The 21,845-nt window shown below is 44.0% G+C and overlaps 1 pseudogene; it reads left to right on the plus strand.

Annotated features, from left to right (window-relative positions):
• The first annotated feature begins 4,932 nt into the window (after positions 1–4,932).
• The window catches only part of LOC132533701 (NADP-dependent malic enzyme, mitochondrial-like), a 62,609-nt pseudogene continuing 45,696 nt past the window's right edge, over positions 4,933–21,845 (plus strand).

Below are 21,845 nucleotides of genomic sequence, written 5' to 3' on the forward strand. Positions count from 1 at the left end.
AGAAAACACAAAGTGAGACTGGGACTGGGACAGGTATACTGCACTAAAGCTAAGGACTCTGGAGAAGGAGGGCAGGGAGTGTGCTCTTATCTCTCTTTCATTTATTTATTTTATCATCAGGATTATCACATCAGGGGCTTGATGTCTGCACAACTCTACAGTCCCCAATGGCCATTTTTTTAAAATAGAGGGTGAGAGAGGGATAAAGAGGGAGAGAGAGAGAGAGAGAAGGAGAGGGAACCAGAAAGGAGAGACACCTGCACTCATTAAGTCCCCCTCTCCTATCAATGGGAACTGAGGATTTGAACTCATGTCTTTGTGCATGATACCATGTGAGCCAACATTTGGCCCCTTGACTGACTGACTGATGTTTGATTTTTGAGCCAAGCACTCTTGGCTCTGGCTTATGGTGATACTGGGGATTGAACCTGGGATGTTGGAGTCTCAGGCCTGATAGTCTTTTGCAGAACCACTTTGTTAGTTCCATGGCCTGCCTGTTCTTCACCTTGATAAGTTAGAAGGTGAGGAGACTACAGATATGGTAGTAGAAGTGAGCTGAAACTGTTCCTCTCACAGGACATGTATTGACCCAGAGAAGTGTAAGTCAGAGTCTTCTACCGAGAGAAGAAAGCAAGGGAGATGGAAGTCTAAGGAGAAAGAGGAAGGTATAGTTTAGTAGACTTGGAATTAGGGAAACAGATTTTTCAGAGAGGCTTCCAGACCAGAAGCTCAGGGAGTGGAGAGCATGAGAACACAACTCTCACCAGTCCGGGTTTCAGGTATAACATGGAGGCACACATATGCAGTGGAGAGAAACTGGCTGGGAAGTCTTGGGTGAAGAAGCCTAAGCTGTGAAGGCCCCTTCAGGTATGTGTTAGAGGCATCTCTTCTGGAACGTGTTAGACATCTCTCAAGAATGACAGCAAAGGGTTAGATAAGTTTCTGCTGCCCAGAACCAGAGGTCCAAGGACAGCACAAGTGAGTGTTGGTGAATAGGGAGAGGCAGGCCCCTGACAACAAAGGAATGATTGTTTCACCTGAAGGCAGAAGCTTCTAGGTAGGTGAGGTCACTGTTGAGGGGATAATGATGTCCCGAACTGTGACATGAGCAAAAAGCTTTTTCTCCCACCTTCCCATCCAGAGATAGGTCTTTTTAAAAAAATATTTATTTATTTATTTATTTTTCTGTTTTTTTGCCTTGTTGATTTTTATTGTTGTTGTTGATGTCATCGTTGTTATATAGGACAGAGAGAAATGGAGAGAGGAGGGGAAGACAGAGAAGGGGAGAGAAAGGGAGACACCTACAGACCTGCTTCACTGCTTGTGAAGCAACTCCCCCTGCAGTTGAGAAGTGGGGGCTCAAACCGGGTTTCTTATGCAGGTCCTTGGGCTTTGTGCCACCTGCACTTAACCTGCTGTGCTACTGCCCGACTCCTGAGATAGGTCTTCTATGAGAGCAAGATTTACCCTTTGAAATGACAAGGAAACAGAGGATCTGTGGGACCATCAATGTTCAGAAAGGCCATAGGGACTGTGCAGTGGTTCATCCAGCTGAGCACACATGTTTGAAGGGGTTCAAGCCTCTGGTAGAAGTTTCATGAGTGGTGAAGCAGTGCTGACAGCATTTCTTTCACTCCCTCTCTACCTCCTCCTTCCCTCTCCATTTCTCTCGTCTCTATCCAATAAATAGAGATAAAATATACTTTTTTAAAAGGACAGGAGAAGAGAGGACTTTCTAGCCACACACCTGATTCCAAAAGGTTCTAGGACAGAGTTGAGAGGAACAACGAGAATGGTGGGGATTTGGAATACACAGCCCCAGAGCTGCAGAGAGCTCTCAAGATAGTCTGCTAACCCAGAGCCCTGGTGGGGTGGCCAGGCACAAGGCTGGCTCACCTTACACTGACAGGAACAATTATCACTGTCACCCAGAGTCAGCCCCAGGCTCTGGGCAGAACTAAGACAAGATCATCCTCCTTGCAAGTTCCTCAAAAGAAAGTAAATTTATGTCTTCTAATAATGCCTGGCAGGATGTAACAGTTGATCCTGAGAGCACTGCCCAGCACATAGTAGATGCTCTGCAAACACTTTAGGGATAAGTTGGACTCACACATATGTCACACCTTTTTATCCTGTCATCTACTTGTGCACTAGTTCAAGTCCTTTGAACATTGACTAAGTGGCTCCTGCAATCACATTTCAATTTTGTGTTGACCTGTCCTCCCAGATAAACTTATCTTTCACTCAAGTGTCAATGCTATTATTAGTTAGATATTATTATGTATCCTATCTGTGTGCTAGGCCTCCTTAGTGAGATTTAAAGATCTATTTATATGTTTATTTATTTTTAGTGTTGAGGAGTAAGAGGAAGAAGGAGGAAGAGGAGAAAGAGGAGAGAGAACACCAGAATATCATCACTCTGGCACATGCAATGCCAGAGATCAAACTTGGGACTTCTTACTTGAGAGCCTAATGGCTTATCCACTTTACCCCACCCCAGGCCATTTATTGATCTTGTCAATGAGTTGACCAATCTGTTGGCGGGTTTCATAGTCAATTCTATTGTGACTGAGCAGTGAGGCCTACCCTCTAGAGGTTAAAAAAAAAAAGGAATGACTTTTTCACTTTGGGGTGACTAGGACAGACTCACTTCTCTGACTGTATCCTAGGAGAAGCAAGCCCCTTACTTGAAGGAAAGGGGACTCAAGAGGAGGTCCAGCCTTTGAAATGGAGACATCCTAAAATAGGACTAAGGTTACCAAGGAGTGAACAGGGTGGGCTAGAGACTTTGAGGAAGTGTTTGCTATCTTTAACTATAATAGTAGAAGTGCTGCTTCTAATTAAGTCAAACTCAGTGTGTGAGAAGATTGTCAGCACAGCGGGCAGTACTGTGGCACTCACATTGGCTCTATTCCTGTCTATGGTCATACCACCCTGAACACACCCATCTCTCTGATTCCATTCCCAGAAACCCAGAGTCCAGCAGCGTGAAGAATCAGGAGGCAGTAAAGTCTCTGCTATGACATTTTATGGCAAGCAGACTGGGGAGGGCTCAGCAAGGGGAAATTTCCCAGGCCCCAAAGAGCTGGGAGTCTGTCCTCAGGGCTCTGGAAGTGGGCGTCCACAGTACCAAGTGGGAAGGCAGAAAAACTGCACAGTTCACGAGGTTAGAGTGGAGAAGGCGGGCCATACTGCAGGAATGTAGATTCTGTTTCACCCAGCAGAAAGGTCAGGGGACTGATGATGACATCCTTCAAGTGAGCCAGCAACATTAAGGGGGAAAAATCAAAAAGTGATTTTTTTTTTTAAACAAAGCCAAAAGAAATTGCTTTGAAATTATTAGGTTCCTCAAGGATTCTGGTTCAAGCCTATTGCTTCCCACCTATGGTGGTGGTGGGGGTCGCTTCATTAGTGTCTTCCCCCTCTGTCTTCCCCTCCTCTGTCAATTTCTTTTTGACCTAACCAACAACAACAATAACAGCAACAACAATGGAAGAAAAAGATGGCTGCCAGGAGCCGTGAATTTGTAGTGCAGGCACCGAGCTCCAGTGATAACCCTGGAGACCAAAATATGTGTGTATTTATGTGTGTGTGTGTGTATTAGGTTCCTAAGTAGACAAAGAAAGACATTGGTATGTACCTTTCAGAAACTTATAACAGTGGATATAAAATTTGTTGAAAGATTTCAGTACCAGTTCACCATCTTATATGGTACCAGGGATGAAACCCTTGATATCATACACATAAGGAAGATACTCCACAACTGAGCCACTTCCATGGCTCTAGAACATTCCAAATTGAAAGTAACAGAAAGGCCAGGTAGGTGATTCATCAGGTAGAGTTCATGACAGACATTCATGAGGCCTTGAGTTGGACATCCTACTACAGTGATGTTCTGGCCTCTCTCTGTCTCTCTCTTACCACTAAGGTTATCACTGGGGCTCAGAGCCTGTACAGTGACTCTACATCTCCTAGTGGCTTATTTTTCAAATAAGGTGCTCTCTTCTGTCTCTCTGTCTCTGTGTAGCTCTGAAATAAATGAATAAATCTTGAAAAAGAGAGAAAGAGCAACCAGAATCCAAGCTCTATGTATATGTGTATGTATATATACCAAGGCTCAAACCCAGGGCCTTACACATGCAAGCATTACCCTAGTGGAAAAAAAAATGACATAAAAGAAGATTTATATTCTATTTTTTTTTTTTAGAATTTATTTATTTATTCATGAGAAAAGAGGAGAGAAAGAACCAAACATCACTCTTGTACATGTGCTGCCAGGGATTGAATTCAGGACCTCATGCTTGAGAACCCAATGCTTTATTCGCCTCCCAGACTGCTATTCTAGTCATTACCATAGGAGAAAGAGAGAGAAAAGCAGAGATACAGAGAGCATTTCACATGAGGAAGAAACAAGCTGGGGATAAGACTGGGAACCTCAGGCTTGCAAGTCTGATGCGCCATTGCTTTGGCCAGTTCCTCTGCTGCAGCAGGGCTGCATACCTTTATGTTTGTTTGTTTGTTTATGTCTTATGTGATCAAGAGAGTCTTAAGAGAAATAGAGAAGCACAGTGAGCCAGTGGTAAAACAAGGAGCCTCAGGTAGGGAAAGCCTGCACCCTCCACCTGAGCTGTCTCCCTGGCTACAAGGCATTGCCTACTCAATCCCAGAGAAAGAGTGCTCAATACAAACAGCCATGAGGCATGTGCCTTCCTCAGTTTATGGAGGAGGGAATGAGACACACCTTTGACTGGGGGAGGAAGTGAGCACTCCCCTCACCCTCACTTTCCTTCTTGTAGAAGAGACCTTAACCTCTCAGGACCCAGACTTTCCCCTCAGCACACAGTGACACAGTGTCTCTCTGCTGATCCCCACAATCTGGGGTCCAGCGAGCCTTACCTCCCTCCCAACCTATGAGTGAAGGGGAATCGTGTCATGAACCCCAAGGTCTGTGTGGACATTCCTCTGATTGACTCTGTGGCCACAGTCACCAGCTGTTCAAGTGTTGAGAGACTCTGGGCAGTATGGAGTCAAGGTGACAGAGGAATCTGTCATGTGTGTGTATTGAGGAGTGGGGGGAAGGTATTGCAGAAGCACTTTTGAATCTGCAGCCAGCTCAGGAAGCTGGGGACTCTGCTCTGCTCTGCTCTGGGATGAAGGATTTGGTGTCTAGACTAGCTGTGCTGCCTGGATCCTCCTCCAGGGAGGAGGCTCCCTGAAGGCAAGACAAGGAATTCAGAGCTTAAACTTGGAGGTCTGGCCCCTGGGGCTCCCCTGCTGATACATGGTAGTGTGGGAGCTTGCTGGTGAGTCACCAGTCTTTTCTATAAGGCCTAGGGCCACATCTGGAAGGAAGTGGCAGCTGGTTGGGGCTGTGTTGTTCTGATGCTGCAGAGGTGATGTTTTCTGCTCTGTGGGTGGGTGGGGGGGCTTAATGTCAAATGGTTGTCAGAGTGAGGCCATCCAATACATCCTCAGTACAGCTGGAGTGACCAGAACTACACTGAGGAATCTCAGCTACTCTGAGAAAACCTGCACAACTTTTTCTTCACATGAGGTTCCAGGGGCTGGGCGGTGACATTCACAAACTAGCCATGCTTGAGAGCCCAGGTTCAAGCCCCTGGTTCCCTTCTACAGCAGAAACAGCTTTGAGAGTGGTGAAGTAGTATGGCAGGTATCTCTCCTTCCAGTTGTCTCAGTCACCCTCTCTATCTCTCTGTCTCTCAACCTCTATAAAAAAAAGAAAGAAGGGCAGGAGTAGATAGCATAATAGTTACACAAAGAGACTCTCATGCCTGAGGCTCCAAAGAAAGGAAACAAAGGGGGAGGGTGACTGCAGAAAGTAGTGAAGTCATTGTGCAGGCACCAAGTTCCTGCAACAACCTGGTGGCCAAAAAATGAATGAATAAGGGAATGAATGAATGGATGAATAATGAGGCTGCATGGTCTTATGCATGCTAGGTGCCACTACTGAGTGCTCTTTCAGGTTTCATTTTTATTGTTTATTTGAGAAAGGAAGAGACAGAAAGAAGAGATAGCTCTCAAGACAGCATGTTCCCAAGGAAGGACAAGGACTCTGAGAAGAACAAACCCTACTTCAGTGTCAGTGCAAAGGGAGAAGTAGGCTCAGTGTGCACAGAGCCGGGAACAGTGGAGAAATTCATTCCATCCATGTTTCTCTTGGACATGGCCATGTTAGTTCAAAGCACAGAACGTGCCTTGAGGTCACAGGAACTGCTACCATGGGATGGCTGGCCAGTCCTGCCCTCAGGCTCCTCTGGGTCCTCTTGGGGCCACAAGGTCCCTGATGGAAGAGTGAATGCCAGGGGCTGGGAGTCCTTGACCTTGCATGGTTTTTCTGAAGGAGGGAGCTCAGAGAGAAACCAGGAGCTCAAGGAGACATAAGACCAGGCAGCATGCAACCAACTATCAGGGCCCTCTTAGAGGAAACACCATTGAAAATAGCCTGAAGAAATAGCCAGCAGCTGTCTCCAGGCTAATTTTAAAAAGGGTCTTTTCCCTTGGAATTTCAGCTCTATGAGTCACTGCAACATGGGCCAAGATTCTGAGTCACTCCTTGGGAGCTGGGGCAGGGTGTGACAGACCCAGGCCAGACCTTGTAAATGTGCAGACTCAGCCCTGAAATGCCCTGTAGCTCTGTTTTCCCAGAGCTGTGTTGTGATGCCATGTGTTGTAAGGGCACTGTCTGGAATCTTCTGTCAGGTTGTATCCATGGCTTTCTGGCTTCTGTGGCTTCTTATGCATAACTTTGTTACCCTGGAGAAGGAGGTAGGGCAAACACTTTGCCACAGCCAGGGACCCAGAGTAGAGTCCCCAGTCACCACACTGGAGTGTCTGTAGGGAGAGGAACTTCAGGAGTAGAGTAATCTGCGGTATCCCGTTTTCTCTGTCTCTCTCACCCTCTATTAAAAAAAAAAAGGCTTCAGGGGAGTCGGGCTGTAGCGCAGCGGGTTAAGCGCAGGTGGCGCAAAACACAAGGACCGGCATAAGGATCCCGGTTCGAACCCCGGCTCCCCACCTGCAGGGGAGTCGCTTCACAGGCGGTGAAGCAAGTCTGCAGGTGTCTATCTTTCTCTCCTCCTCTCTGTCTTCCCCTCCTCTCTCCATTTCTCTCTGTCCTATCCAACAACAACAACAATAACTGCAACAATAAAGCAACAAAGGCAACAAAAGGGAATAAATTAAATAAATATTTAAAAAAAAAAAAAGGCTTCAGGAGCAATGGAATAATGCGGACACAGAGCCAGCGATAACTCTCATGGAAAAAAAAAGTCACAGAGGGAAGGGGTCTTTGCTGGTGTCCCTTGGCTGATTTCTTCCCTGTCAGTGTAGAGAAGTAATCTGAAACTTGACCACTTGCCAGAGACACTGCTTATCAAGAAGAGAACACGGACAAAAAAAAAAAATCACATTTGTCTACTTATTTATTTATTTATTTATTTATGGAGGCAGGAGAGGACCAGAGCATCACTCTGTGGCACAGGTGATGCCAGGGATTGAATTCAGTACCTCAGTCTTAAGAGTCTGATGCCTTATTTATTTGTTGTGCTACCTTCCAGACCATTTTATTTCCACCTCTTCCTACTTTTCCTCTTTCTTTTGTGATTTGTTTGTTTTTGTTATCACTGGGGCTTTGCCAGTCCAGGCTAACTTTTTCAGAGAGAAAAATGAACAGGAAGAGGAAAGAGGTCACTACATCTAAACTTTCTCCAGTGCAATAGGGGCTGAGTTTGAACCTGGACCACACACTTGTTCCAGTGAGCAATTTAGCCAGCTTCCCTCCTCATGGCTTAACTGCCTCTGCTTTTATTGACTGCATATCCAGATGAGTCCTGTCATCTGGCAGATGAAGTGGTGAGGCTATAGGCATGAAAAGAGGCAACTTCCTGGGCTTCCCACCTGCTCCTTGGTATTCCTCACACTGGAACCTCACTAAGGCCAGGTGGCTGCAGACTGTGACCAAAGAGCCCTGAGGGAAAGGTAGCACTGGATGATTCAGAGGCAGACACAGAGACCCAGGGACCCAAGAAGTCATACTTTTCTCCTTGTCCCTGTTTCCACTTGACCCACACCCCTGGAGTTCATCCTCCTCATCAACCTGCAGCTTGACTCCAGAGCTCCTGACTGAGAGCCTGAGACTCTAAAATCGAAAGGGCTGGGGAGATAGCTCAGTACTAGAGCACAGGACATGGTAGCTGGTGGTTTCAGCTTAGCAGTGCTCTGGCCTTTCACTGGTAAAATTAATAAATGCATTTTAAAGTTTATTAGCAATGAAGGCCCAGGAGGTGGCACAGTAGCTAAAATGTTGTATTTTCATTTGTGAGCTCTTGAGTTTGATCTGTATCACAGTGATGCTCTGGTTCTCTCATGAGTATGCATGTTCACATGCTGAAGGATGTCATAGAGAATGTGTCCTGTATTCCTATCAACATGTGACCTTCATGTTCTGCCTCATTCACAGAGTTCAAGGGAAGAAGGATATAGCCTGCTGTAACCCTGGTGCTGGGCTTTGTTTTCTGGGACATTGTTCCCACAGAAGAAGGAAGCTATCTGATGTGACTCAGCTGGCTTCTGTGATGTCCACATGAAGCTCCATGTTGCTGTTTGGCAAAAGCCCACCATATCTGGGGAGGAGCCCAAGTCCCATGTGGAGCCAGCTCAGAACACCAGGATGTGTTTAATTTAAAAGCAAATAACGCTGAAGGCCAAAGAGTGGTCTAAACAAAGTCTTTGCCAAACATGCAGTTTCTCTGTCTTCTCAATTCCCAGCCACAGGACAGACTTCTTGACAGAAATAGCCTCCTTAACCCAGGCCATGAAACTGTGGGCAAGGCTGATTTGGGGGAAGTCCCTGGCCAGGACCCTGGCACATGAGAGACAGAGTTGCAGAAGGGAGAAGGGTCAACAGTAATAGCAGACCTTGTGAAAGCAGGCCTGCTTTAATCTTGAACTTGGTAATATGTGCGCTCAACCAGATCTGTCACCAATTGGCCCCAGTATTGCTGTTTCTATTTGCTCCAAGAAAGAAACAAGCTGTGTGATGGATAAACCAGGGTTGCATACATCCACTGATAAGTCTGGATTTGGTCTTTCTTGCTCTGCTTTTCAAATAGCCTAAAATCCAAGTTCTTAGTTGCTTGAGTTGTTTTAGAACACAGAAACTCTCCATTGTTCCCTCATGGCTGCCAAAGGTGTAAGAATAAAGAGTCATTCCATTTTCCTTCCTTTTCTTTCCTTCCTTGTTTCTGTATGGAGACAGAGAGAAAGTGAGAGGGGGGAGGAAGATAGACCACTATTTGTGAAACTTCCCCTCTGATGCAGGTGGGGACTGGGGGCTCAAATCTGGATCCTTGCACATTGTAATGTGTGTATTCAACCAGGTGCACCACCATCCATCCCTGTGCATGCTTATCTTTAATGTGCTACCAAGGCTGATGATATCTGGCCCTTGAATGTGTTTTGGCTGTTGGGATGCACTATGAACTGGTCTTATGACTTAGTGAGGCTCATTGCAAATTGGCTGGTAGGTCCCCAAGTAGGCTGTGTGGTAAGGGTCCAAGGTGAGAACATCCAAGGAAGGGACATGCGGGGGTTTCACTTACCTGCTTCAAGCTTCCTGAATAACAACCAAGTCAAGAGACTCCACCCTTGGTATGAAATTTTGAATGGGGTTCCAGTGGGAGTCATACACATCAAAGAGACAAACTCTGATCTAGATCTCTTATACTCAATTAGCCTTCTTCATAGTCAGCATCATCAAGCAGTATTACCAAGACCAATCACCTCCAAACTCGATACTAGCACTCATCATAATCTTAGTATAAATAGACTACCTAGCAAGGAAGCCAGACAGGAAGCTCAAGAATCTGACAATCTCATTCTGTGTGCCATCTAATTAGGTGGTCTCCTTTGCCATAGCTCAAATTCTTGATCACGGTGGTCCTGGAGGTGGTGCAGTGATAAAGCTTTGGACTGCCAAGCATGAGGTCCCAAGTTTGATCCCCAGCAGCACATGTGCCAGAGGAATATCTGGTTCTTTCGCTCTCCTATCTTTCCTATAAATAAATAAAATCTTAAAAAATATATATTCTTTACCACAGAGTGGAGTTTGATTCTGAGCTGCTGGATGTCCCAGAGCTGAATGTATTATCTGCTTGTCAGCTCTCCCTCTTTATAAATTCTTTCCTTTTAAAAAAAATTTTATTTATAGAATGGAAATATTGACAAGACCATAGGATTAGAGGGTTACAATTCTCATCACCAGAGCTTCTTATCCCACCCTCTTCCTAGAAGGCTTTCCTATTCTTTATCCCTCTGGGAGTATGGACCCAGGATCATTGTGGGATACAGAAGGTGGAAGTTCTGGCTTCTGTAATTGCTTCCCTGCTTCATGACATGGACATTGGTTTCCTAGCCTGTTTCTCTCTCACAAATGGCGCAGAACTCTGGGGAGGCGGGGATCCAGGACACATTGTTGTCTGTTCAGAGAAGTCTGGTTGGCATCATGGTAGTGTCTGGAACCTGGTGGCTAAAAAGAGTTAAGGTATAAAGTAGAACTCATGAACCTAAAGGCAAGAATGTTATTTCTTATCTTAATGAGAGGGAGATACAAAGAGAAAGATACAGAAAGACCAGAGCACTGCTCAGCTATATCTTATGGTGGTACTGGGGATTGAATCTGGGACTTTGGAACCTCAGACATGAAAGTCTTTTTGCATCACTATTATGCCTTCTTCCCAGACCTCAGCTCTCCTTCTTACTCAATTCTAGCTGCTCTCCAGCCTCCTCCCCACTATACTCTCAGCATCATCTATGGCAAAGAAATGGAGGACCTGTTAATTAGTCCAGAAAAGAGGGTAAATGACTACACATCATTCCACTTAAGTGAGGTATATTGTGGGTGTTTGGGGGTCATTGTGTCTTTGGGGGAATAAATTAATCCACATCTTCAGCTTTGAACTGAAGTCAGCGAAAGTCATCAAAGTCAGTTATGAGTTTTCACTTGGCAGACCAGTCTCTTTAGGGGCAGAAGGGGACGGAGACTGGACCGAATGCAGCTGAGTCCAGCTTGGCCATGTTTCTTTCCTGACTAGCGTTTTGTTTTGCTGGAGCACATGTTTCCCTCAGGAGTCCAAGGCTGTGTGGTTCCCTTGTTGCTTGAGCGAATTCCCAAACACTAGCTCAGCAGTACCTTCATGTGTGATGCCAAGCACAAGAGGATTTTGACAGAGGGCTGCCAAGTGTTCTCGTTACTTTCTATTCATGAAAGGTAGTTTTCTTACTCAAAAAAGAGGATTCCTCCATCCCACTGGGAATTCTCAGAGAGAAAACATAGAGGAGAGACACTTGCAAGCAAGGCTTGTGAAGCTTCCTCCCAGCAGGTGGAGACCAAGTACTTGAACCTCGGTCCTCACACATGATAATGGGTGCATTCTACTAGCTGTGCCACCACCTTGTCTTGAATTACACAGCTTCTCCTCATGGTCCACCCTGTGCGCTGAGTGGGCAGATGGCTTCATGTCACAGGGTGCTCAGGATACTTAAATCATGCTGGGTTCATGGCTTACTTGCACACAACCTTGGAGACACATGAAGGAAACCATGAGTATTGTTACTTCTGATGATAGGTGTATATTAAAACCAGGTTTTTTTTGGGGGGGTGAGGGGAGGGGAGAGGCAGTATAATGGTTGTGCAAAAAGACTTTCATGCCGGAGGCTCCAGAGTCCCAGATTTAATCCATAGCACTACCATAAGTCAGAGCTGAGCTGTGCTCTGGTTAATTAAAATAACAACAATAATAATAGTAGTAGTAGTAGTAAGTAGAGAATAAAAATACCTTTCCTCCAGAAAAAAAGGATCTTTAATACAGAGTGCTTGCAGGACAGATTGGAAGAAGGAGCTAAGAAGGGAGGAACGAGGTTTGGAAGATGGTGCAAGGTTGTTCTGGAATCTGAGTTGGTCCATCTTCCCTAAGAGGAAGATGTGAGCTCTATGAAGGGAAGAGATGTGATAATAAAAATAATAAAATAAAAATAATAAAATAAATAAAAAAATAAATAATAAAAACTGTTCTTGGACCCTGAATCAGATCCATGGGGTAAATAGTTAATTGTATTTATATATTTTCTTCAAGTTTGGGAGCTACTCTCTGCCCTAATCTAGTTTTTTTTTTAGGGTAATGTGATTAAAATTCTATGTGGAGTAATTTATTTTTTAAATTTAATTGATTTATAAAATAAAAAATAGAAAATACTGACAAAACCATAGTATTAAGAGGGGTAAAATTCCACACATTTCCCATTACCAGAGTTTCATATCCCATCCCCTCCACTGGAAGTGTTCCTGTTCTTTATCTCTCTGGGACCATGGACCCAGGATTATTATGGGATACAGAAGGTAGAAGATTGGGCTTCTGTAGTTGCTTCTCTGCTGAACATGGGTGTTGGCAGGTCTATCCATACTCCCAGCCTGTTTCTTTACCTTGTGGGGCAGGTCTCTGGGGAGGTGGGGTTCCAGGGTACACTGGTGATATTGTTTGCCCAGGAGAGTCAGGTTCAGCTTTCTAGTTCTATTCTCAACTCTAACTACATCTTCCCATACAATATTCTTAGTCCACCTCAATGTTAACTATCAAGTTCAAGAAAAAATTATTAACTTCAGGGGCTGGGCAGTAGCACAGCAGGTTAAATGCACATGGCACAAAACATAAGGATCCTGGTTCAAGTTCCCAGGTCCCCATCAGCAGGGGGGTGGCTTCACAGGCAGTGAAGAAGTGAGAGCAAGAGCTTCCTATTTTGAGAGTTCCTCCATCTTAGAGACTTGCTTTACAAGTAAATGACAGTAAATATTAAGAAGAAAGCTGACCTCTACCCCAGGAACACCTGAGTCATATGGGCAGCCACAGATGACTTGTTAGAACTTTTCAGAAATTATGCTGCAAAATAGGTGTTTATGTGACAGTTTGAATTTTTGAAATGCCCACTCAGCTTTATCAGCTCATTTTTGCTTATGTATACCTGCTCTGCTGAGTTAGACTGATGCCTTAGACAGAGATTAGAATGTACTGTTTAGATAAAGCTGTGATGTATAATTTGTGCCCTTTGCTTCACTTAAGATATTGCTCAATACTACCCCCTCCCTTGGACCCTTCAAAAGGAGACCAGCTCCCAGCATCTCTATATTTCTCACCCAAGCAACAGGGTCACTTTTGGCACTCCAGCTTGTGGGGGAGAACCCCTCAGCTCTCCTGAGGTCTCTCTCTCTCTCTCTCTCTCTCTCTCTCTCTCTGTGTTCCTGTGTCTTTACATGTATAAATGGTCACAATGGCTATTTTTTTGTGCTTGAATCTTTTTGAACATCATTATTTTGTAAATGTCTGTCTTGGTTTGCAGTCAGGCTTAGTCAGTGGTTTCCTAATAACAGGTCTGCAGGTGTCTGTCTTTCGCTCCCTCTTTCTGTCTTCCCCTCCTCTGTCAATTTCTCCCTGTCTTGTCCTACAACCAGAACAGCAACAGCAGCAGCAGCAATGGCAGTAATAGCAATAACAGCAACACACAAGGGCAACAAAATGGGAAAAATGGCCTCCAGGAGCAGTTCGGGCACTGAAAAATTTTAAAAAATTAAAATCATGGGTTGCTAAAAACATACTTAAAATAGATTTCCTAGCTTCTTACCAACCTAAGATCCCTATTCTCATCTGCTCTATTCCTACTTTCTGGTTCCTATTTATTTAAGATTTTTGTCCTACTTTATAGCTTAACTGCCTTTCAGATACCAAGTTGCAGATGCTAATGTTATTCCATCCTGACTTCCCTGGGCAGAGTACCTCACAAATGCTTCCCAGAACCTCACCTTTCCAGAGCCCTACCCCAGTAGGAAAAGATAGAAACAGGCTGGAGGGTATGTGTCAAGCTGCCAATGTCTATGTTCAGCAGAGAAGCAGTTATAGAAGCCAGAATGCCCATCTTCTGCACACCAAAAAGAGTTTTGATTCACACTCCTAGAGGGGGAGAAATGTTAGAGGAAGATGACCAGAGGGCTCTGAAACACAATTCCATCAAGATCTAGAAAGAAAACAGGCAAAAAGGAAGACATCTGGAAGTAGTAACAAGAGTAGGTGTGATTCCATACAGAAAACTGGTAATTTTTACACATATACCAAGAACTGTATTTACTGTAAACCATTAGTACCCCCAATAAAAATGAATAAATAAATAAGTAAACAAAGAAACAGGCTTGTTATGCCAAGGACAGGAGGACAGGTCAGGAAGAAGCCTGTTGAGAGAAGTGTTAGAGCTAAGATCTAAGGTCTCTTCATCCCCCAATACCAGAGCTGGGCTTCATAAGAGTGTCCAGGGCAGGAGTCGGTCTGTAGCACAGCGGGTTAAGCGCAGGTGGCGCAAAGCACAAGGACCGGCAAAAGGATCCCAGTTCGAACCCCGGCTCCCCACCTGCAGGGGAGTCTCTTCACAGGCGGTGAAGCAGGTCTGCAGGTGTCTGTCTTTCTCTCCTCCTCTCTGTCTTCCCCTCCTCTCTCCATTTCTCTCTGTCCTATCCAACAATGACAACAACAATAATAACTACAACAATAAAACAACAAGGGCAACAAAAAGGGAATAAATAAAATAAATATTAAAAAAAAGAGTGTCCAGGGCTGGTGAATAACTGACTTGAATAGTGTGCTGCTTTGCCACATGTATGACCCAGGTTCAAGCCCAGCCCTCACCACATTGAAGTTTCAGTATGTTCTCTTACTCTCTCTAACTTTAAAAATAAGAAAAATAAAAGGAGGAGGAAGAGAAGAAAGAGGAGGATAAAGGAGAGGAAGATGGGGAGAAAGAGATGTCCAACAGGAAAGAAAATGCAGGATGCTCAGACACAAGACAAGCAGAAGCAGCACAGTTTCTCCAGCTGTAGCAACTGTGATAGCTCAGGGCCTAAGGAGACACTGTAATCTGCCACTGGGCAGGAACTGAATGGTTTTCTGGGAGCTGAGCTGGGCACTGGAAGAGGGAAAGGGGAGAACCTAGGTGTGGCTCTGAGTGAACATCTGCCTCTCAGATGATATAACCTGGCTGATTTTGAAATAGTTAAAGTTAGGGTGAGCTGAGGTCCTGACATATCATGGGTGGGAGCAGGGAGGTCTATCTAACAGAGTTAAAGATAGAGGTGCAAGCGAATTATCAATGAGACAGAGAAGGCCCAGGGGACAGTCACCTGTTCTTGATTTTTTGGAGCCTGACATTAAAAGTGTACATTGTGTGTGTGTGTGTGTGTGTGTGTGTGTGTGTGTGAGAGAGAGAGAGAGAGAGAAAATAAAACCCAGCTAAACTCATTAAACGTTCAGTGCCAACCTCTGGATATTACTTACATTGGAGAAATAGACAGTATTTCACACTGACCCTTTGAAAACTCAGCTTAGGAACCAGGTGGGGACTTACCTGGTAAAGAACATATATCACCTTGTGCTATGATCCTGATTCAAGTCCCAGACCCCACCTATGGGGGGAAGCTACATAAGAAGTGAAGAATTTCTGGAGGTATCTTTCTTTCTTCCTCCCTGTCTCTTCCTTCTCTCTTAATTTAATTCTGTCTCTGTCAAAAAGAAAAAAATACAATGAGGAGTGGAAATCACAGAACTTTAGTGGTGGGTGTGGTGTGGAACATTACCTCTACAGGATAATCTTATAATCTTGTCAAGCATTATTAAATCGTCAACGCAAAATGTTAAAAACAACAACAACAAAAATAGAAGGAACAAACAGCTGGAGAGACCCCTAGATGGTATTGAATAGCTGTGCTTACTCACCAGTTACATCCATGGGAAACACTACAAACACATGAGAAAGAGACTGTGTTTGTCCAGCTGAGAATCCCATTCTCCACAGGGAAGCCATTTTCTTTCACCATTCTGGAAGGGTGTCACGTCCCTGACACTCAAGGGAACAGAGGTTATGCTCATTACAGTAGGGGCCAATGGGTTCAAGGTTCTGAAAGGACCAGCTGGGCCCCACTCCTGGGAACAAAGTGTTCTCCCCTTGCATGCTAGGGCACCTCCAACCTTCAAACAGAGTCTATGTGTTGGGAAGCAGGGGGTGGGGGCATAGATAAACGCCACCTTCTCAGCTGCTGAGCTCAATAGATTTGTTTCCACACCTTGCCTTTCCCCTAGCATTTGCTTTTGTGTCTAAGTTGTGAAGGAGGAGGGTGGAGTGTAGAGAGGGAAAAGGCCTGAGCACAATACAGGTCCTGACTGGTGGCTTCAGGCTGAAAATCATTTCCAATAACTGTGAATCCTGAGGTTTAGAAATTACATTGGCAGTGCTGGCTGTTGCTCTCTTCCCACATTTTCCATCAAGGGTAGTTTCCTCCTGGGATTATTTACCCATTGTGGAAGAAATAGCAGCAGGTATGAATTGGATTATGAAGTGTTTGGGCCTCAGGGGCCCTGAAAATCAGGGTGGAGAGCAAGCCTGTGGAGGGTGGTACAGAGCGGAAGGAGAGCCTCTTGGAAGGATAAAGACCTCTTGGAAAACTTGGCCAGCTTGGAAGACTTGACCAGAAAGAACATATCTTAGCAGTAGAGAGATTTTTTTTTTTTGTAGTACAGGGCTGGGGGAATGTGTCTGTGTCTAGTTCTCGGCTACTGTCTTCCAACCCAGTGTACATTCTAGATTCTTAGGTAGAAAATGATAGACAAATTATAGGTAGATAGATGATAAATCAATAGATAGCAGGTGGAATCTCTCTATCATATAATAGATATAATAGATAAATGACAGGTAGCAGACACAGGTCTGAGGAAAAAAATAAATGGTAGATGATAGAAAGGTAGATAGATGACAGATGAGTGATAAGAGGCAGATTATAAATAATAGAGAAATGATAGATACATAGATGATAGACCAATTGGTAAGCAGAGGATAGATAGATGGCAGGTTAGGTAGTTGACAGGTTGATCGAAGAAGATAGATGATGGGGAGTTGGGCGGTAGCGCAGCAGGTTAAGCGTACATGGTGCAAAGCGCAAGGACTGGCATAAGGATCCTGGTTCAAGTCCACGGCTCCCCACCTGCAGGGGAGTCGCTTCACAGGTGGTGAAGCAGGTCTGCAGGTGTCTGTCTTTCTCTCCCCCTCTCTGTCTTTCACTCCTCTCTCCATTTCTCTCTGACATCAATAATAACTACAACAATAAATATATAAATATAACAAGAAGGAGATAGATGATGGATGGATAGATATAAAAGCATGGCTACTTCATCCATGGAGTTCCCCTTAGTGCTGTCCTTGGTACCCCCATGTGATGCTCGGGCTCAAAGCCAAGGCCTGAGGATCTACCCACTGAGCCACGTTCAGTTTCAATGTAGACTTACCTCAATAAAACAATCTAAATGGTTCTATTAGCGCTTCAGGGCTAAAGGAGATGGGTACTTCAGGGAACTGCTGGAAGCAGAGGAAATTGAGTGAAACCCCACAGAGTGGTTGTATGAGTGTGTGGACAGGGAGAAGAGACCTGGTCTACAACATTCTCCTTAGTGCATACAAGTAATAGCACTGAAGTATCTGCACATGTGGCTAGAGGACAGGTGAATAAGAGTTCTCTTTGAGCCAATATGAACATAATCTGGAGCTGAGGAAATAGCATAATGGGTATCCAAATAGATTTCCATGCCTGAGACATAAAGGATCCTGGGTTCAATTCCCAGCACCATCACCAGGGCTGAGCAGTTCTGTGAAAAACAAACAAAAAAAACCCCCACATAATCCATTGTGTGGCATAGTGTGCATTTGTGAAGCACTAGCGTCAGCTCTCAATAAGTAAATAGTGACTTCTTAGTGCACCTCCATTTGGAAAAGAAAAGCTCTTTTTCAGGACAACTGTCTAACCAATCTATTATTAATTTTAAGCTACTTTGATAACCTTTTAACAATGTACCACATTTTAATTTTGGCACCACATTTGGTTTGATCAAATCCACTCCCCATGCATGGATTTGATTCACACCAGTTTTGTTTAATTCAACAAAAGAACTGTCTTCACAGTGCCAGGTGCTGTCATAACTACCAGGACAAAGTTTTTTATACTTTATTTTTATTTTTTAATTTATAAAAAGGAAACACTGACAAAAACATATGATAAGCGGGGTACAACTCCACACAATTCCCACCACCAGTACCATCTGCTCCCTTGATAGCTTTCCTATTCTTTAACTCCCTGCGAGTATGGACCCAAGGTCATTATGGGGTGCAGAAGGTGGAAGGTCTGAATTCTGTAATTGCTTCCCCACTTGACATGGGAGTTGACAGGTTGATCCATACTCCCAGCCTGCCTCTCACTGGGGGCTCTGGGGAGTCGGAGCTCCCGGACACATTGATGGGGTTGTCTGTCCAGGGAAGTCTGGTTGGCATCAGCTAGCAATTTTTAAAAATTTTGCCACCATGGGGTTTAAAGCTGGGTCCTTGTGCATGGTAACATGTGTACTCGCCCAGGTATGACACAATGTGGCCTCGCATTTTACTGCTTTTATTTTTAATTAGATTTAATAATGTTTTACAAAATTACAAGATAACAGGGATACAATTCCACACTGTCCCTACCACCAGAGTTAAATGTTCCCATTTCCTCCATTGGTAATTACAGTAGTTCTCCCAAGGTTACAGGTGTGGGTTGACTATTATTTCTTTCCTTTTTTAAAAAAAATTTTGTTTATGAAAAGGAATCTTTGACCAAATCATAGGATAGGAGGGGTGCAACTCCACACAATTCCCACCACCAGAACTCTGTATCCCACGCCCTCCCCTGATAGCTTTTCTATTCTTTATCCTTTTGGGGTATGGACACAAGGTCATTGTGGGATGCAGAAGGTGAAGGTCTGGCTTCTGTAATTGCTTCCCTGCTGAACATATGATTGTTGACCGATCCATAATCCCAGTCTGTCTCTCCCTAGTGGAGAAGGACTCTGGGTAAGTGGAGCTCCAGGACAGGTGGGGCTGTCTGTTCAAGGAAGTCTGGTCAGCATCATGCTAGCTTCTAGTGGTTGAAAAGAGAGTTAACATAAAAAAAAACAACAAATTGTTGACCAAACATGAATCTAAAGGCTGGAATAGTGAGAGTTGGAGGGTCTCCATTTTGTAAATAGCTAGTAGGCATATTTTAGTTACATTCCAAAGGGCCTGTGGCTATACTAGTGTTCTTTGTTTGTTTTTGTCTGAGCCTGAAATCTGATATGCAGGTGAATCCTAATTACTGTCTGGAGAGATGATGTCATGGCTGGCAGATAATTGCCTGTCTACCTATCTATATTTTTAAAAAATTATCTTTATTTATTTATTGAATAGAGACATCCATAAATTGAGGGAAGGGGTAATAGAGAGGAAGAAAGATAAGTTGAAAGAAAGAAAAGAAAAATTAATTATAAAGGAAAATAAAATCAGAACTATACACCAAATTAACACAAAGTAATCGAATCCCTGGATACTAGGCCTGAAATTATTAAATACAAAAAAAATGAAATATTTCTACCAGATGGCTTAACTCACATGTGAAATTTAGGGAACTGAAACAAATTGTTTAATTGTCTTTAAGATTTTGTTAGGAGCCAAGTGGTGGTGCAGCAAGTTAAGCGCACATAGTACGAAGCACAAGGACCCAAGGAAGGATCCAGGTTCTAGCTCTGATTCCTCACCTGGGGGGGGGGGTCTCTCCACAAGTGGTGAAGCAGGTCTGTAGGTGTCTTTCTCCCTCTCTACTTCACTCTCCCCTCTCAGTTTCTCTGTCCTACACAATAAAATGGAAAAAATGGCCACCAGGAGTAGTGGATTCGCAGAGCAAGCACCAAGCCCCAGTTAAAACCCTGGAAGTAAAAAAAAAAAAGATTTTGCTTACCATGTAAATCCACTGTATTATTGCCCTTTAACTATTAAATCACAAAGGTCCAGTTGTTTCCAGTCATTTTGGGATGGGCTGCATTCCAGTTATGCTTTATATAGTTTGAATTAAAATTGTCCCTTCTAGCCACCTTTGCCTCCATTTTAGTATTTTTGCAAGGCTTAATTACCTCTATACCTGGTGCCCCTTACTTCAGCCATTATTTGATGACAAAATAAATCTCTCATAATTGAAGGAGAAAGGATGTGTGTCTGGTTAGTCTCAAGTTTCTCAGCTGTGCCATTTATGGTACCACCTCTGTGAAATGTGTGTATGTGTGTATGTGTGTGTGTTTTAGGATTTTTTTATCACTTCTCTAGAGAAAGGGCTTGTGACCAGTACTAATCTTGAGTATAGTTTTCCTTCCTGTCCACAAGTAAATTAATGTCTGCTTTTTTTATTGTTTTGTATTGATAGTTCATTTCTTGATCCAGTTTGACAATATCAACATACTGATTCATAAACTATAATGGTATGTATCACACTTCTTTTTGCTCTTCTGGTTCATGTAGAGGGGGTTCTTGGTTGGTGCCTTCCTAGTGACAGCTCCTGTCTGGAAATGACATCTTTTTTAGTACGTCCAAATGCAGTGCTGAAATTTAATATAAAGGCTGGCAGCACCTCCACCCCTCTCCACCACCCATATATCATTTACCTGTATGTAAAGTCAGGGTATGGAACTTCTCAAGGATGAGTGTTGTTATAAGGTAACAACATGGAGGGACCTATCTTCCTTTCCATGGTGATGAAATTCTTTTTTTTTTTTTGGTTGTGGTGCCCCAAGAACGCCAGGGAGCCTGACACGGTCATCTCCTCTGGACCTGCATTCAGACTTCAAGGAAGCTGGGCAGGAAGGAGAATGGGACTATCCATTCTTCCCCCGTTATTGTTACAAAAAATTATACTGTCACAATTGATTAATAGTGCTTTGGCAGTGCCTGGTGGGAATGGAGAGTCAGAAGCACTCCCTCTCTCTTACACAGGAGCATATTTGAAAGTTACATTATGAAAGTGGGGAAGGTGGGTCAACATAGACGGACAAAAGAAGTCATGTTATGACCTGCCCCTCAAAGAAAGAATGCAAAGATTGAGGCCTCCCAGGTACATGTTGACGTATCGAAACAAAGAAAGATTAGTAGTTAAACTTTACCAGATCTAGATGAGCAGTGGCCCACAACTAGGCAAAGATCCGTATACTCCCCCATAGAAGATTAATGATAGAAATAGCCCTTAGCAAAAGTAAAAAAAATTCTAAGTATAACCTCCCTTGAGAACAGGGTGATATTATACCATTCTTTACAGTAAAAAGGGAGAGTGACATGTACCCAGCCAAAGACTGTGATGCTTATTGCTACTTCCTTATGAGCTAGTTGTTTAGGCAATCTGAATGTAACCTGAAAAAGTATAAAAGCTAATGTAGTTTTACTATTAAAATGAGTCCAGATTCACCCTCCAATACAGTGTGGTGTCTATCTGTTCTCCCTTGCGCTGAGTCCTGACCCACCGGGGAGGTTGCCTTCGAGACCCCTGACTCTCCTGCTGCTCATCCTCTGTGGTGGTCCGCGGCATTTGGTGGTTATTATTATTGTTGTCATTGTTGGGTAGGACAGAGAGAAATGGAGAGAGGAGAGGAAGACAGAGAGGAGAGAAAGATAGACACCTGCAGACCTGCTTCACCACTTGTGAAGCGTCTCCCCTGCAGGTGGGGAGCCGGGGCTTGAACTGGGAGGCACAGTAAATAACCGCCACAGAATCCACAGTATAAATAGGATTTGTTTGGAAACTCACAGGGCCAAGTACTTCTAACTTGGCTTTGACTGCTGGAAGAGCAGCTGAATTGATCCTTGGGGGGCTGGGAATAACTGTTCATAACCACAGTGTAATCTCTCCCTGACTCTGC

The sequence above is a fragment of the Erinaceus europaeus genome, chromosome 17, assembly GCF_950295315.1.
Source record: "Erinaceus europaeus chromosome 17, mEriEur2.1, whole genome shotgun sequence".
NCBI classification, from domain to species: Eukaryota; Metazoa; Chordata; class Mammalia; order Eulipotyphla; family Erinaceidae; genus Erinaceus; species Erinaceus europaeus.